This window comes from Manihot esculenta, chromosome 10, assembly GCF_001659605.2.
Source record: "Manihot esculenta cultivar AM560-2 chromosome 10, M.esculenta_v8, whole genome shotgun sequence".
Lineage (NCBI taxonomy): Eukaryota > Viridiplantae > Streptophyta > Magnoliopsida > Malpighiales > Euphorbiaceae > Manihot > Manihot esculenta.
This window is the reverse complement of record NC_035170.2, coordinates 13,120,385-13,137,919: the sequence shown is the minus strand read 5'-3', so window position 1 is coordinate 13,137,919 and position 17,535 is coordinate 13,120,385. Positions and strand designations below refer to the sequence as shown.

The 17,535-nt window shown below is 39.7% G+C and overlaps 1 long non-coding RNA gene across 1 annotated transcript; it reads left to right on the top strand.

Moving 5' to 3' along the window:
- Positions 1-13,163: 13,163 nt before the first annotated feature.
- On the top strand, positions 13,164-17,167 carry LOC110624139. Its single transcript, XR_002489395.1, has 4 exons — positions 13,164-13,401; positions 16,553-16,657; positions 16,740-16,796; positions 16,875-17,167. It is a non-coding gene; the product is annotated as an uncharacterized LOC110624139 (long non-coding RNA).
- The last annotated feature ends 368 nt before the right edge of the window (positions 17,168-17,535 follow it).

The following is a 17,535-nucleotide window of genomic DNA, read 5'->3' as shown; positions in this document are numbered from 1 at the left end:
ATGCATTAAGCAAGCTGTTATGGGTCCTGAATCATGCATTGTCTTGCAAAGCGATAAGTAATATTCGATTTAAACTGAAAAAATCGATCGAATCGAATTAATTTAAAATTTTAGTTTAATTTTTTATTCATTTTAATTCGGTTTTATTTTTAATTTTAAAAATTTCAGTTATTTCAATTCGGTTTGATTTGATTTTAATAAAAAAATTAAAAAAATCAAACCCAATTAAATAGTTATAATAATATATTATTTTCAATAATATAAAGAGATTATATATTAAAATATTATAATTAAATTTTAAAATATTAAAAATAAAGTAAAAAAATAAAAAATTTATTAAAATTCAAATCGATTAAATTAAATTAAATTAAATTAAATCAATTGATTTAATTTTTATTTAAAATCGATTTGATTTTTATAAATATTAAAATTTTAATTTATTTAATTTAATTTAATTTTAAATTAAAGCAATCGAATAATCGCCTAATAATTGAATTGCTGTCGCGTGGTATTCTAGGGCTGGCGTGCACATTGTGAAAGGCGTAAAAGTTTGATTATTTTATTTAATAGACATTAATGATATGAAGTTAAAAAGATATCATATTGTGAAAAAATTCAAAGAATGGTATTTATCATCCAAACTTAAACGGTAAGACTATAATCAGGATAAGGTATAAAAATTTAGTATTTTTATTCAATATAAAATTAAAAATATAAAAAAATTATATAGACATGACACATGTCTCTAGTGAAATTAATTTTAAATATTAATTATGACTTAAAAAAAATTATTAATTATAGTTGATGACCGCTGGGTTTCTCCATCCCGGTCAAAGGCCAAGCTCGCGATAAAGGCTCATCATCCGAAAGCCCACACATCCTCTGCACTGACGGGTCTGGCCCATTCGATCCTCGATACCAGGCCCCCTCTGAATTTCTCAACCAGGTCGGCCCAGCCTTCACTGCTCCACGGGCCAGCCCCCTTTGGGCCCAGCTTTATTCCTATCTTCCGGCTCAGTCCGGAACCAGGAGGAAGATTCATCCACCTGCCTTGTAGGTCCATATACACACGCACAGGGAGAATCAAAGGTCGTTACGCATGGAGCAGAGATCTGATTTCCTCATACGCCCGTATCAACGTAGTAGGGACAGGTGGACCAATGATAGACGTTCTGTTAGCACGTCACTAGCAGACAAAAGGAAACATATAAAAGGGGAAATACTCTCCTCTATGTAGAAGTTTTTCCAGTTTTACAGAATCCATTGTAAACTCTATTTTCTGGATCTCAGATCATCAATTGGCGCCGTCTGTGGGAAACGAAGGAGATCTTTTCATCACCAGAGTTCCACTCTTAACAAAACCCACTAAGATCCATGATGGCTAATCACAATGAAAGCAACCTTCACATCCCAAATGACCTGAGCTCTGCCCAAGAGGGGCAGCAGTTCTCCTTTTCTAGCCCTACAACACTAAACAACCAAACACCCATTCCTCTCAATCCCTCGCCAAGCTTGGCAGGGAATGCTCCCACCGCTACCTTATCCAACCAGGACCTTCAAACCATGGCCCTCCAACTGCAGAACACCGCCCACTGGTTGGGGCAGATAATGCAACAAAGGGGCCTCAACACCCCGATAAATACACTCCCAGTGGTAGAAGAACCCCAAACCAATGAGCCCCAACCTGCCCTTGACTGTCTTCAAACCAGCAGCCGTGGTACCGGAGAAAGAGAAAGAAGAGCCGGGGAAGAGGAAGAACCGGAGGCCCGAGTCCATGGAAGGAGGGTGAGGGAGATGATAGAGAATGATGAGGCTGACAACTATTCCGTCGGGACAACCAAGTGGATGAGAAGCGAACCAGAGGAGGAGGAATACCACCTAGAGAAGAAACCCAGGCCGGAAGATGAGAATGTAGACCAAAAGCTGCAGAAGTTGAGAGAGCAGCTCTTGGCCGAGCTGGGAAAGAAGGATCAGAGCCAAACCTTCCTGCCCACTTCTTCACCTTTCTCGAAGCGGGTACAGCAGGAGACTGTTCCAAAGAAGTTTATGATGCCATCAATGACGGCTTATGACGGAGCTGGAAACCCACGAGAGCATGTCCTCAACTACAAGACTTTTCATGGAGCTGCAGACTCTGTCAGATGCCTTGATGTGCAAGGCATTCCCAATGACGCTCTCGGGGCCAGCGAGGGCGTGGTTTAATAACCTTGAGGCTGGAAGTATCAGCAGTTTTGGAGATCTGGCCACTCACTTCATCAGCCGGTTTATTGCCGGGGTGCCTGCGGATAGGAAGACGAGCTACCTAGAAACAATCAAGCAGAGAAGAGACGAATCGCTCAGGGAGTACGTCGCTCGTTTCAATACGAAGGCTCTGCAAATTCCCGAGCTCGATGAAGGAAGGGCGATGGAGGCCATGCAGAAGGGAACGACCTCTGCTAAGTTCTTCGGCTCACTAAGCAAGAAGCCTCCGACCTCACTAGCCGAGCTGATGCAGAGGGCTGAAAAGTATATAAGGCAGGATGATGCCTTAGTGACAAGCCGATTCGCCAAGGGAGCGGTAGGTAAGGAGAAAGCCCCAGAGGAAAGGAGGCCGGAGAAGCATGAGAAGAAACATGGCAAAAGGCCTGAACCTTACAGACAGCCCTGGGAACGAAGGGACCAAAGACGTCTCCCTCCTCGGGTCGCAGAACAAAGGCCACTCCCTCTGTGGGTCCTAGAGAAGCCGACCCCACTTAACGCTTCTAGAGCCGAAGTACTCATGGCCGTCCAAGACAAAGAATTCGTAGAGTGGCCCAGACCCCTGAGAACAGAAGCCGACCAGCGAAATCCTGACAAATACTGTCAGTTCCATCGCACTCATGGCCATGATACCAATAACTGCTTCCAGTTGATCGCAGAAATCGAGAGGCTGATAAAAAGAGGACACCTGAAGAACTTCGTGAAGAAACCGGAAGGACAAAGACCTTAGCCCAATTCGGCAACCCAAGCGCCGAGGAGAGCGGGAGCAGTGAATGATGGGTCTAGTGGGACCATTAACATGATTGTGGGGGGGCACAGGAGGTCAGATGAGTCGCAGAGGAAAGAAGAGGAGTCGAGAGGGAGAAAGCAGTGGCGCCGAGGTCATGCAGGTCGTCGAACACTCTCCAGTGGCCATCACTTTCTCTCCGGAGGATGCTCAAGGTGTTCAAATTCCCCATGACGACGCCCTTGTCATTGAAGCTGTCATCCACAACTATCGGGTGAAGAAAATCCTAGTGGATGATGGGAGTAAGGTCAACTGCTACCCTACCGGGTCTTTCAGCAGATGGGAATCCCTGAAGAACAGTTGGTCCGGGATCAGGCACCGGTCAAAGGAGTCGGAGGAGTCCCAGTACCTGTAGAAGGGAAGGTGAAGTTGGCTCTTACCCTAGGAGAAGCACCGAGGACTCGCACTCATTATGCGGTGTTCCTGGTAGTCAAACTTCCTCTGAGCTACAACGCAATCCTGGGAAGACTTGCGCTGTTTGACTTTGAGGCCGTCACCAGTATCAGATACTTGGCGATGAAGTTCCCAACAGAAGCAGGGGTGGGAATAGTTCGGGGAAGCTAGGAGGAAGCAAGGGCAGTGTACCTAGCCACGGTAGCAGAGCCGAGCTCAACAGAGGAGAGGCTGGATTCAGAAGTCCTAGAGGCCCGAGACGAGAAAACAGAGGCCAGGACAGAACCGGTAGGGGAACTGGAGATTTTTCCCTTATCAGAAGTAGAAACAGATAAAGTCTTCAGTCTCAACGCCGGCCTCACCAAAGAGCAGAAATTGAGGTCATGGCCCTGATCGGAAGTCACGCATCAAGCTTCGCCTGGAAGCCTTCTGACATGCCCAGGATTGACCCAAAAGTGATGACGCACAAGTTGAATGTCCTCCCTGAAGCTAGACCGGTAAAGCAGAAGAAGAGGGTAGTAGGAAGGGAGAAGCAACAGGCTACCAAGGAGGAGGTACTGAAGCTAGAAGAGGCAGGCTTTATTAGGAAAGTCATGTACCCACAGTGGTTAGCTAATCCTGTACTAGTCAAAAAAGCCAATGGCAAATATAGGATGTGCATAGATTTCACTGACCTAAATCAGGCCTGTCCTAAAGATTGTTATCCCCTCCCTGATATTAATAAAATGGTTGACTCTACGGTCGGTTTCTATTACATGTCTTCTTTGGATGCTATGTCTGGCTATCATCAAATCCCAATGGACAGGTCAGATGAAGAAAAGACCTCGTTCATAACAGAAGATGGGACATACTGCTACAAAGCCATGCCCTTCGGGCTAAAAAACGCCAGGGCAACATACCAAAGACTGATGAACAAAATCTTCAAAAGCCAGATTGGCAGAAACGTAGAGGTTTATGTAGACGATATGGTAGTCAAAAGCCTAACTTTCCAGTAGCACATAGCATATTTGAGGGAGGTATTCGGAGTATTAGACCAGTACAGAATGAAGTTGAACCCAGCGAAATGTGCCTTCTTCATCAGAGGAGGAAAATTCCTGGGGTACATGGTGAGTGGGAAAGGCATCGAGCCCAACCCAGAGAAGGTAGAAGCCATATTGAATATGCCAGAATCGACCTGTGTAAGGGACGTCCAGAGATTGACCGGGAGAGTAGTGGCGCTTAATCGATTCATGTCGAGGTCGGCAGAAAAGTGTTTACCATTCTTCAAGAAGTTGAGGAAAGTGCCAAACTTCGAATGGACAGAAGACTGTCGGGAAGCCTTCAAAGAACTCAAAAGCTATCTCAGCTCGCCTCACGTGCTTAGTAGTCCCATGGAAGGGGAGGAACTTCTGATATACCTGGCGGCCTCTAAACAAGCAGTTAGCGCAGTATTGGTAAGGGTGGAAGAAGGAGAGCAGAAGCCTATTTTCTATGTCAGCAAGGTGCTTAAAGACGCCGAGGTCAGATATTTGAATATTGAGAAGATAGCCTACGCTCTACTACTGGCAGTCCAAAAGCTCAGGGTTTATCTGGAAAGCCACCAGGGAGTAGTAATGACCGATCAACCCTTGAAGAAGATTTTGCATAGACCGGAGACCTCAGGTTGGATGCTAGCTTGGTCCATTGAGATTGGTCCTTATTGCTTAGAGTATCGACCTCGAACAGCCATAAAATCTCAGGCCCTTGCTGAGTTCATAGCAGAGTGCACATTCAGTGAGGAACAAGGAGAATCATCTTCAAAAGTGTCGGGGAAGCAAAGAAAGGAAGAACTTTTCCAAAAGTTCAGCTGGAAGTTATACGTAGACGGGGCTTCAAGCGCCGAAGGCAGCGGTGCTGGAATAATGCTTAAGGGGTCTGGAGGATTTAAGGTTTGTTACGCCCTACGCTTAGAATTCAAAGCCTCCAATAACATGGCGGAATATGAAGCCTTAATAAACGGGATGCTGGTGGCAATGGAAGTAGGGGCAACTGACCTCGAAGTAAATAGCGACTCACAGCTGGTGGTCAACCAGATAATTGAGGCATATCAAGCCAGAGACCCAACCATGCAGAGCTACCTGGCAAAAGTAAAAGCTATAGAAGCTGAACTCATAGATCGGGGAGTTCTCATCAAATTTCAAAGAATACCTTGAGAAGAAAATGAGGAAGCTGACCTGCTTAGTCGGTTGTCCAAAGAAGAATTAGAACAGCTCCCCGATGAAGTGTACATACAGCACGTCCACACGCCTGCTTTTAATAAAACAAACACGGTATTGCAGGTGGAACAAAGCCCGACTTGGATGACCCCATACCTATAATACCTGGAGAAGGGAAAACTCCCTGAGGATAAAGATGAAGCTAGAAAGATAGCAGCTCGTGCTGCCAACTATCAAGCAATAAGGGGGACCTTATACAAAAAAGGAAAATCCAGCCCGTGGCTCCGGTGTGTGAGCCCGGATGAGGCTACAAAGGTGATGGAAGAAATACACAAGGGAATGTGCGGAGCTCACAAAGGAGCAGGGACCTTAGCCAATAAAATATTCAGGCAAGGGTACTACTGGCCCACTGTTAAAAGGGAGGCAGAAGAGTTTGTCCGAAGGTGCGACGTATGCCAAAGATTTGCTAACACCATCAAAGTCCCAGCCACTCCTCAAGCCAGCATATCCAGTCCATGGCCATTCTCACAATGGGGAATAGACATCCTGGGACCCTTCCCCAAGACCACGGGACAGAGGAAATTCGTATTAGTGGCTGTAGAATACTTCTCCAAATGGCCAGAGGCGGAAGCAATAGCCACGATCACAGCTCGCAAGATGATAGACTTCGTATGGGGAAACATCATATGCAGGTTTGGCATACCAAGAGTACTCATATCTGACAATGGCAGACAATTTGACTGCAGCACCTTTAGAGCATTTACGGCAAACATGGGCATATGGCACAAGTTTTCTTCAGTGGCCCATCCTCAGACCAATGGTCAAATAGAGGTTACCAACAGAGCTATCCTCCAGGGATTAAAGAAACGGCTGGATGGGGCAAAGGCGAACTGGCCAGAAGAGCTCAATAGTATCCTGTGGGCACTCCGAACTACCCCCAGAACGTCCACTAAAGAAACGCCCTTTGCACTTGCTTACGGCACAGAGGCCGTAGTCCCAGTCGAGCTGCAAATCTCCACTCATCGAGTCCAATTTGCTAACGAGAACAACAACGACGACAAGTTAAGGAACAACTTGGACGCTCTCGAAGAAATTAGGGAAGAAGCTCAAGTCCGAACTGCTGCTTACCAACAACGGGCAGCCCGTTATTACAATCAAAGGGTCAGGGAAAGAAGTCTAAAGGTAGGGGACCTGGCCCTAAGAAACTTAGAAGCTACGGGAAAAAGAGCAGCAGTGGGCAAGTTGGCACCGACCTGGGAGGGCCCATTCAGGATAGCAAAAGTGGTTAAGTCAGGAGTATACCGAATCGAAGATATGCAAGGAAATCCTGAGCCTCACGCCTGGAATATCCAACACCCGAAGAGATATTTCCCCTGAAATATTTGTAAAGAAAAGCATTGTACTCTGAAAAACATGCATGAATAAAATAACATCATTCCTTCCAAAACGAGATTATCTTTCTTGTTGTGAATGATTCTCTACAAAGAACAAAGCTCAGAAGACCTTTCTGAGATATAAAGATCTCAGAAAGGTAGAAGACCTCACTAAAGATATAGAGATCTCAGAGAGGTAGAAGGCCAGGATCACCAAGACCTCCTAGCACCAGAAGATCTCACTGAGATATAGAGATCTCAGAGAGATAGAAGACCTCACTGAGATATAGAGATCTTAGAGAGGCAGAAGACCTCACTGAGATATAGAGATCTCAAGGAGGTAGAAGGCTAGGATCACTAAGACCTCCTAGCACCAGAAGATCTCACTGAGATATAGAGATCTCAGAGAGATAGAAGACCTCACTAAGATATAGAGATCTCAGAGAGGCAGAAGACCTCACTGAGATATAGAGATCTCAGGGAGGTAGAAGACAAGGATCCCCAAGATCTCCTGGCACCAGAAGATCTCACTGAGATATAGAGATCTCAGAGAGATAGAAGACCTCACTGAGATATAGAGATCTCAGAGAGGCAGAAGACCTCACTAAGATATAGAGATCTCAGAGAGGCAGAAGACCTCACTGAGATATAGAGATCTCAGAGAGGCAGAAGACCTCACTGAGATATAGAGATCTCAGGGAGGTAGAAGACCAGGATCCCCAATATCTTCTGGCACCAGAAGATCTCACTGAGATATAGAGATCTCAGAGAGATAGAAGACCTCACTGAGATATAGAGATCTCAGAGAGGCAGAAGACCTCACTGAGATATAGAGATCTCAGAGAGACAGAAGACCTCACTGAGATATACAGATCTCAGGGAGGTAGAAGACCAGGATCCCCAAGATCTCCTGACACCAGAAGATCTCACTGAGATATAGAGATCTCAGAGAGATAGAAGACCTCACTGAGATATAGAGATCTCAAATAGACGGAAGACCTCACTGAGATATAGAGATCTCAGGGAGGTAGAAGACCAGGATCCCCAGGATCTCCTAGCACCAGAAGACATCACTGAGATACAGAGATCTCAGAGAAGTAGAAGACCTCACTGAGATATAGAGATCTCAGGGAGGTAGAAGACCAGGATCCTCAGGATCTCCTGGCACCAGAAGACCTCACTGAGATACAGAGATCTCAGAGAAGTAGAAGACCTCATGGATCCCAGGGAGGTAAAAGGACATAGTTCCGACCTCCCACAAAAGATTAGGGCAATCATAAGAGGCACCGACCTCGAAAAGTGACCACTAGTCCTAAACCAGCTCAACTAGCCTAGAGAGAGGCCTAAACAGCAAAGAACCCACAAAACGCTCAAGGGTAGGCGGCTCAGAAAAAGAAAGGTTAAGTCCGACCTCACAAACGAGCTCGGGGCACCAAAGCGAAAAAAAAAAAAAAAAGCAAAATTCCAAACTCCTAAGCTCGCGAAATAAGCAGTGTCACGGACAATAGGCATAAAAACCTAAGCAAAGAGCAAAGAACTGAGCTCCCAGCTCGGATAGACTCGCAACGTGAAACACTCAGGTAGAATGAAGCTAAGTATAGAGGAAATAACGGAGAACCGAGCTCCCTCTTTGAAAAGGCCCATAAATGCAGGAACATATAGGAGGGTAAATGAGGGCAAAGGACTGTGCTCACAGCTCGAGTCAGTTTGCCATGAACAAACATTTAGTAAAAATAACCCAACAAGAAGGAAAACGACAAAGGCCGACCTCCCCGATCCAGTGGAGCACGCAGATTCCGTTGCACCGCCTGACGAAAGGTAACCTCGAGGAGGACCAGACAGCCGAGCTCACAACCAGAAAAGCAAAGTAAAATCGCCTAAAAGGAAGCCGTGCAAGTACAAATAAAGTACAGGGATTTCCTCCCTCACTATTCATGTAATAAATACTGAGGAAGTAAAGGGGCAATCCGAGGAAAATCCAACGACGCAAGCAGATCGAAGCATGATAGAGACCAGACCTGCCCATCACCTAAAAAGGTACATGATCTGACTTATCATTGTTAAGCAAAGGCTACGAGCTCGAAGTGGTAATAACGAAGTGATGAGGACGTCGTGGAATCATACAAACCTGTGGGTCAAGACCTCAGCTCACTGGTTAAAAACAGAGCTCACGAATATGGTTAGTCCAGCTCGGAAAGAGTAAACCAAAAGCTCAGTTGGCTAAATGAACTCTAGTTCCGATTGGCTAGGAGGCGAGGAGGAAAAACCGATACAGTGGATCCCTCAGGAAAAATTACGAAGCACGCAGGCTAAATACTTCACTCATGATAAGGAAAGAACAGCTTGAGTATGAACGAAAAATAAAAATTTCATTAAAAGAAAAATACATTACAGCATGTTACAAATACCTAAATTACAGGATAAAAAGCTATCCCTAAAGGATTTACATGCCCGGATACATCATCATTTATGTTTACATCACTGTCACCTATCCCATCATCTTAGCTTTCGATTCAAAAGAATTCTCATAGTTCGAAAGATAAGCTTCGCAGGCCGGTTGAGCTCTGTCTCGTTATTATAGGGGAACTGAACAAGTTGATCCCCATAAGCATCTCTCACTGTTCCGTCATAGGCAGGCTTTCTGCCGCCCAAGTGTGATGCACGATACACTCGAGCAAGCCGAGGAAAACCGGCGAGACATTCTGAAGGGCAATGGAACAAGTGAATGTTGCAAACCTACACAAATACTATGTTGGACTAATTTTAGCAGATTACCCCTGCTAAACGAAGATCTTGATGAATTGTCCTTACTTATATACTTATAAGCTAAACTTTCAATATTACGAAGCACATGTCGGAAAGCATCGCTAGAAGGCGGGGCAAGCTTCGCTCCCGTCGATCTGCAGTCCCAGATTGATCTCGAAGTTCAAGAGGACCCGAGAGCTCGAACAGTTCGAGCAGCCAAGACCGACTTGCCATTGCTACACGGCCTTGAAAATTCGGAACCTTGAGAGCTCGGCATTGGTGCTCGAGCATGAATAGGGGAAGGAGGCCATCCGAACGACCTAGAAGATGTGATTTCGGCAACTTGTCGAGTAACCTCCTCTGCCGATCGCCCCACTAGGAGGACGTCCGAAGCAACGTTCAAGCTCCCCTCGGGCAGCGTAAGAATCTTAGGGGGCTTAATCCGCTTCATCTTCATCCTAAAGGCTGCAAAATCACAAAAGTAAGGTCAAAATAGACCCCATGAGAGACAGAGCAGATTCGAAAGAAAACATAGGGAGAGTGAAACTAGGGGCCAGCGTTCGAGAAACAATCCCGAAAAGTAGAAAAACCCCATTGAAAGGAGGAGATAAGGGAAGGGTAAACCGTACTTCTTTCGCATGACAAAGAAAACTAAACTTGCCTCTTTCGGGAGATCGATTGAACCAGAGGAAGGAGAGATCCTGTTGCCCCGATAAGGAGCCCAAGGATGAGAAGGAGGTGTTATTAATATATAGCCAGAGGCTGAGATTTCAATGTAGGACAGGGCGACATTATACTCTAGGCTAGCGGCATCAGAATCCTTAAAGGCTATTCACAAGAGAGGAAAGAAAGCGTATCGAGAAGATAAAGGCAGGAAAGTGAAGATAGCAGTGTGCACAAAGAGTAGAGGAAAGCTAGAAATAGAAAAAAGACGGAGAAGATTTAAAGCTCCAACTGACAATAAGATGAAAGGGCATTATGGAGCAAGCTGAATTCAAACAGACGCGGTCATAATGATTCTTGGTGTTTATCCCCTCGACAGTTGGGGCAATAACTGCCGAGAAGGTAAAGGGGCAATTGATGACCGCTGGGTTTCTCCATCCCGGTCAAAGGCCAAGCCCGTGATAAAGGCTCATCATCCGAAAGCCCACACATCCTCTGCACTGACGGGTCCGGCCCATTCGATCCTCGATACCAGGCCCCCTCTGAATTTCTCAACCAAGTCGGCCCAGCCTTTACTGCTCCACGGGCCGGCCCCTTTGGCCCCAGCTTTGTTCCTATCTTCCGGCCCAGCCCGAAACCAGGAGGAAGATTCATCCACCTGCCTTGTAGGTCCATATACACACGCACAGGGAGAATCAAAGGCCGTTACGCATGGAGCAGAGATCTGATTCCTTCGTACGCCCGTATCAACGTAGCAGGGACAGGTGGACCAATGATAGACGTTCTGTTAGCACGTCACTAGCAGACAAAAGGAAACATATAAAAGGGAAACATATAAAAGGGAAAATACTCTCCTCTATGTAAAAGTTTTTCCAGTTTTACAGAACCCATTGTAAACCCTGTTTTCTGGATCTCAGATCATCAATAGTCAATGAAAAAGCTAAAAGAACATGTTTTGTTATCCAAATTGAAAGTTATAATTATGAAAATACAAAGGTTTGACCTTTTTTTTTCTCACATAGAATTTGCCTAAATTCCATCAATGAGAATATTGGCAGAACGAGATAGAATTTGTCTAGAAAATGCAATTATATATATATATATATATATATATATATATATATATATATATATATATATATATATATATATATATGAATTTCCATATGTATAAGAATATATTTATACCTTATATTAAGATATTGATGGCAATGTTGTCTGCTTGCTTTATAATCTCTTTAATTAGATTAAATGATTAAAAAAAATTAATGCAAAGTTTGACGTTTGATTTTCATATAAAAAATTAATTGGTACTTATGATTTTTTGTTATTAAAATTTAACACGATTGAAAGAATTTAATTTTGTAGTTTTTAATATTTGTCAGTAATGGTAAAAAAATAATAAATTAAATAAGCAACGAAATTTTATGTAGCTAATTTTTTTTTCATCAGCTATTAATGACGAATTGGATCTGTGGGTAGTAATTGATTAATTTTAATAAATTGTACATTTTTTTATTAAAATTCCCTATAAGAAAAATAAGGTATTAGTTAATATAACACAATATAATTGCTACATATTATAGTTATAAATTTATATTAAAAAAATATAATTGCTGCATGTTATTCTATAAAATTATAGTTATAAACATTTTACACTAAAATTATAATTGTTATTAAAAAATAATTATTAATAATAATGAATTTTGCTGTTAAAAACCTTTTTACAAATATTTATAATTTTTATTGCGGACACTAATATTAATTATTTATATTACTCTTAGTTAATATATAAGTAAAATTAATATCACTGGATTTTTACTTTTAATTCTAATATTTATTATAACAAGTATTATTAGCCAATAACTCAATATATGGAGAGATCCAAATGATTTGATGAATGGTAATGAAATCTGGGCAAATTCTACTTTTTGTTAGACTTATTAGATAAAAAATTCATACATTTAATTATAACCTCACATGGGTCGTGAGCATACATTAAAAAAGTTGATGATGGGTCCTGAATCACGCATTGTCTTATGGCTGAGTTAGGGTCATGCGCTATGCTGGCGCACATTGTGAAAAGTATAAGAACTTGACTATTTTATTTGATAGATCTTAAGGATGTGAAATTAAAAAAATATCATATCGTGCAAAAATTTAAAGAATGGACTTTATAGTCTAAATTTAAAAGGTAAAACTATAAACGTGATAAAATGTAAAAATTTAGTGTTTTTATTTAATATGAAATTAAAAATAATTAAAAAGTGTAAGAAATCCACGTAGATATGGCAGATATCTATAGTCAAATTAAGTTTAGATATTAATTATAATAGTGAAAAAATTGAAAGAATATGTCTTGTTATCCAAATTAAAAGTTATAATTGTGAAAATGCAAAGGTTTGACTTTTTTTCACATAGAATTTACCTAAATTTATTGTTTAAAAAATGGATATTAACTTTAAAATTTTAAATTTTTTACGCTTTTACATTTTAATTCAAACATTTTTTTTCTTGATATAATAATTTTTTTAAATTTCTTTTATAATTTTATTTAATTTTGAATTTTAAATAAGTGAGTTTGTGTCATTTAGTGGCATGACATGTTTAGTGTTCTTATTTAAATAATTTTTAATGGGACTCACAAAATATGTAGGATTACCATCTATAATAGCTGGTAATGAGGGTTAATTTATATTGATTAATTAAAATAAAGACAAATTAATTTATCATTTATTAAATTGAAGAGAAGATCGAAATCCCTAGATCCCAAATTGAAAGCTCGCAGCTGAAGTTGATAAAGAGGAAGCCACTAGTGTGATAAATGTGGGAGAAAGCACAGAAGCAATAGTAGTAGAGTCGCAAACCATTATTTTAAGGAGAGGAATCTTGTTGTTGAAGTTTTCAAAACTAAGTTACTTTGGTTTAAAGTGATAGCTTTCTGCTATCGTGCAAGGTGGTCCATACGACAAAGATTGAAGTTGTGTCTTAATATCATCAATGATAATAAGAACTAAACGAGGAAAAGGTATTTTATATTGAACCATCCTTTATCTTTTAGTGAATTTTGCTTTGCAGTTGATTAGAATAATGTAATGCATGTACAATACTAGGGTTTTGAAATTGTTTTTAATAGTAAGCAAACATGGTTAACCCTATTTAATAACATAACAGTGTTAATTTGATAATGAATGCAGTTGTCCTATTAACATCCATGTGGGTGGGAAATTTACCAAGGGACTAGCCTTTAGTTATGTAGGTGGGACTTGCATCTATAGTAGTTGGTATGAATGTACTGGAATGAGTTATAGTGATAGTAGCAATAAATTAAAGATAGAAGGCTATGGAAAAGTTAGAAAAATAGATTATAATAAACCTAGGAGGCACTGAGACTTTCAAACTTTAGTATTTAATGATGATAAGGTTATAAATATGTGGAAAGAGGGAAATGATTTTGGATTTTTGAAAATCGTTGTTGAGTTGAAAGAAGAAAGTGATTCAGAATGTCACAAAAATGAATTAAATGAAGATGGAAGTACAGGACATGATAGTAATCCCATGCATGATAGTGAAACTGATATTGTAATTAAATGTGAACCGTCTTTAAATTATAGTAGTGAGGATGAGGAGTTCATCTCAGGTAGCATGATTGACTAAGGTTCTACTGATGAAAGTTTAGAAGATGAAGTTGAAATTGATGATGAGAAAGTTATTATTGTAATGCAGAATAAGAAGAAATTTATGAGTGATAATGGAAATAAAGAAACTGAAAGAGGATCCACTAAGTTTATCAACAATACCAACAATGAGGGAAGTAGTAAAATTCATAGCCACGTAAGTGTTAATCATGATGAAAATAAGGATGCTAGTGAGGATGATGAGTTAGATGATATAGGTTATGATAGTCCTTTGAGTGCCGATGAGGTTGAATTACGTAAACCCTTGAAAACATGAAGTTTATAACTCTTGATGTGACCATAGCACATTTGATTTTGTAATTGGCATGTCTTTTGATAATAGTCAACAATTTAGAGATTGTGTTCAAAAATATGGGATTTGTAATGACTTTATTAGTTGGAAGAGAACATGTGATGTGAGAATGGAAGCAAAGTATGTTGGGAGTTATCCATGGACTATATGCAGCTAGGGTGACAAGTGAAAGAACCTTTATTGTCAAGAGGTATAGCTATGCACACAACTGTTATAGGAGCTTAACTAATAGGCAAGCTAATGCAAACTGGAGTGCTAGGGATTTTTTGGAGAAATTTATGAGGAATCCAGATTTGTCAGTTGATCACATGTTGAATTGAGATGTAAGAAAAGTATAACTTAACACTATCTAAGTGGGTATGTTATAAGGCAAAGTCTAATGCATTGAAGATATTGAGACGGAGTTTAGAGGAGCATTATGCAATTTTAGGTTCATACAAAACTGAGCTGCAAAGGGTTGATAGAGAAGGAAGATTTGAGGTACAAACAGATGCAAGTGGACCTAATAATAAGCCTATAGTCAAGAGGTTTTATGTTAGTTTTAGTTGTTTGAGGAAGGGATATATGCAAGGGTACATGCCATGTATATGCTTGGATGATTACTTTTTGAAGACATTAGTTTTTGGAGCACTATTAGGTGTTTTGGGCAGAGATAGAAAAAATCAAATATTTCCAATCTCTTGGTGTGTAGTTGAGGGAAAGAATGAATAAAGTTGGAGGTGGTTTCTGAAAAGACTGTTTGAAGACTTTAGACTTGTTGATGGACTAGGGTTAACCTTGATTAGTGATCAACAGAATGCAATATGCACCGACTTTTGTTAATTAAATTGATATTGTAAAAATGCTAATGTACTAATAATATGTTATGTAACAAGGACTATCCAATGCAATTAAGGATTTGGTCCTATATGCTGAGCACCGGAATTGTGCTGAGCATATCTATGCCAATTGGAATAAAATCCATAAGAGTGCAAGAATTCAAGTCAAATTTTTTGGAAAGCTGTAAACTCAACTTATGAGGCTTCATTTCACAAATACATGGAGACACTCAAAGATTTTTCTCAAAGTGCATTTGATGATATGATAAAGCAAAACCCCCAAGTATTTTATAAAGATTTTATCAGTACCTTACCTAAGTGTGGTGTAATCACATCTAATCTAACTGAGGCTAGGACAAAGTTTATAATAGACATGTTAGAGGAGATAAAAAGTTGTTTAATGAACAAAATGTTTAGAAAAAATGAACCTGTCGTGAAGTGGGTTGGTAGTATTTATCTTAGAATAATGAAACAAATTGAAGAATCAAAGAAGACTATAAAATATTGTGTGGTGAAATCTGCTGTTGGTAAATTCCAAGTTTCATATGGTGAAGAGGGATATGTGGTGTGGTTATTTAGTGATGCATGTTTCTCTAAAGCATGGAACCTTTCTAGCATCCCATGTAGTCATGCACTAGCATGCATCTTTTTCATGAAGTACAATGTTGAAGATTATGTGGATTCATACTACAATAAAAGAATGTATTATCATGTTATGAGAATGCCATTAAACCCTTAAATGTAAAGGAAGGAGGAAGGGGCTGGTCGATAGAAAGAACAATCTGATTATAGAATTAGGGTTTCAATATGAAATTGTATTTTTTTTTTAAATTAACTTAATATAATAATAATTTAAATTGAGTAGAATTAATAATTATAACTTAATTATATATATTTTTTTATATTGATAAAGATATATATTCATAAAAAAATAGTTTACAATTTAATTAAAAAATATATTTAAAAAAACTATTAGGACTTTTTATTTTAGAAATGTATTAGTTTTTAATTAAAAATTAATTAATTAATTAATTTTTTAAGTTAAAATTAAGTGGCTAAAGTTGTTTGGGACACTATTTTTATCTCCTGAATATAAGAAAATGCCTGAAAGACTAAAGAAGAGTTAAAAACAAAAAAAAAGACAAGTTTGAAGGAGAAAGTTTAAGTCAAAGTAGAGCAATTAGAGTTGGTATGGAAATGAGATGTTTACATTATCTGAACATTGGACACAATAAGAGGGGATGTCCAAATAGGGACAAAACCAGCAACTGAGAGCCAAGCAAGGTAATTACACTTAATTTTTCTATTAGCATTTATCAGTACCTTTAATCAATGTATTGAGGGTGAAAATGCTCTTTCAATTTCATGTAGAGAAGTAGAGGAAGACCAAGAATTCATCTAATTAGAGCTAATCAATCTACTAACTAAAGCACATCATCAATTCCAAGGACAGTCTTAGCTAGGGACAGAAGAATGGTAAGTAAGTTTGGGATGTAGTTTACTTCATGTATGAGCTGTTTCTCACCAATTTTTATATATAAAATTTTTTTGTGTTTAGGCAAGGTCTGAACATGGTGTATTCATCAGTGAAGAATCAGGCAGAACATATACAAGGGTATTAATATATTTACCATGCATTATATCATGTTTTCATTTGTTTCAACCAATTAAAATATGTGGACTACTTTTACAGATTCCAGGTGAGAGAAATATCAAATGGGTTAGTGGATCTACTAGAGCAGCCTAAGCTGCAATAATGAATGCCACTGATGTTAACTAGAATATGGAACCATGTCCTCAGCTAATTGGATCTCAGGCACCTACTAAAACTGATGTACCTATAGACATGGAAAACTGATGTACCTGCAGACTATGTATTTTGACTCAGGCAGAAGAATGATGTGCATCTATATCTTTTTTGTCACTTTTGTGAATTAAGGTTTTATAAAGTATAGGTAGTACTTGTGGTTATCATATGATGTAATAGAATAGATTGGTTGTGGTTAGGTAGCAAGATATTACTTGTTGCTATATTTGTCTGATCAAACAAAGTACAACACCAACCATTACAAGCATGATAGCAACAACATATATAATCCTACTCCTCCAAGAATCACATTGCATCTTGATAATTTTCTCTTGCAGGAATAGCCTCTCTTCCTTGAGCTTCTTCACTCTGTCAGACTTCTTCAACAACTTGGCTTCTGTGAAATTTAACTTCCTTTCCAACTCAACTTCTTCTTGCTCTTTGTGTGTTAATTCATCTTTAACTTTCTTTATTCTATCAAAAATCACATCAAACATAGTTCTTTCTCTTGATCCCAACATAAGTTCCTCATCATGCCATAAAAAAG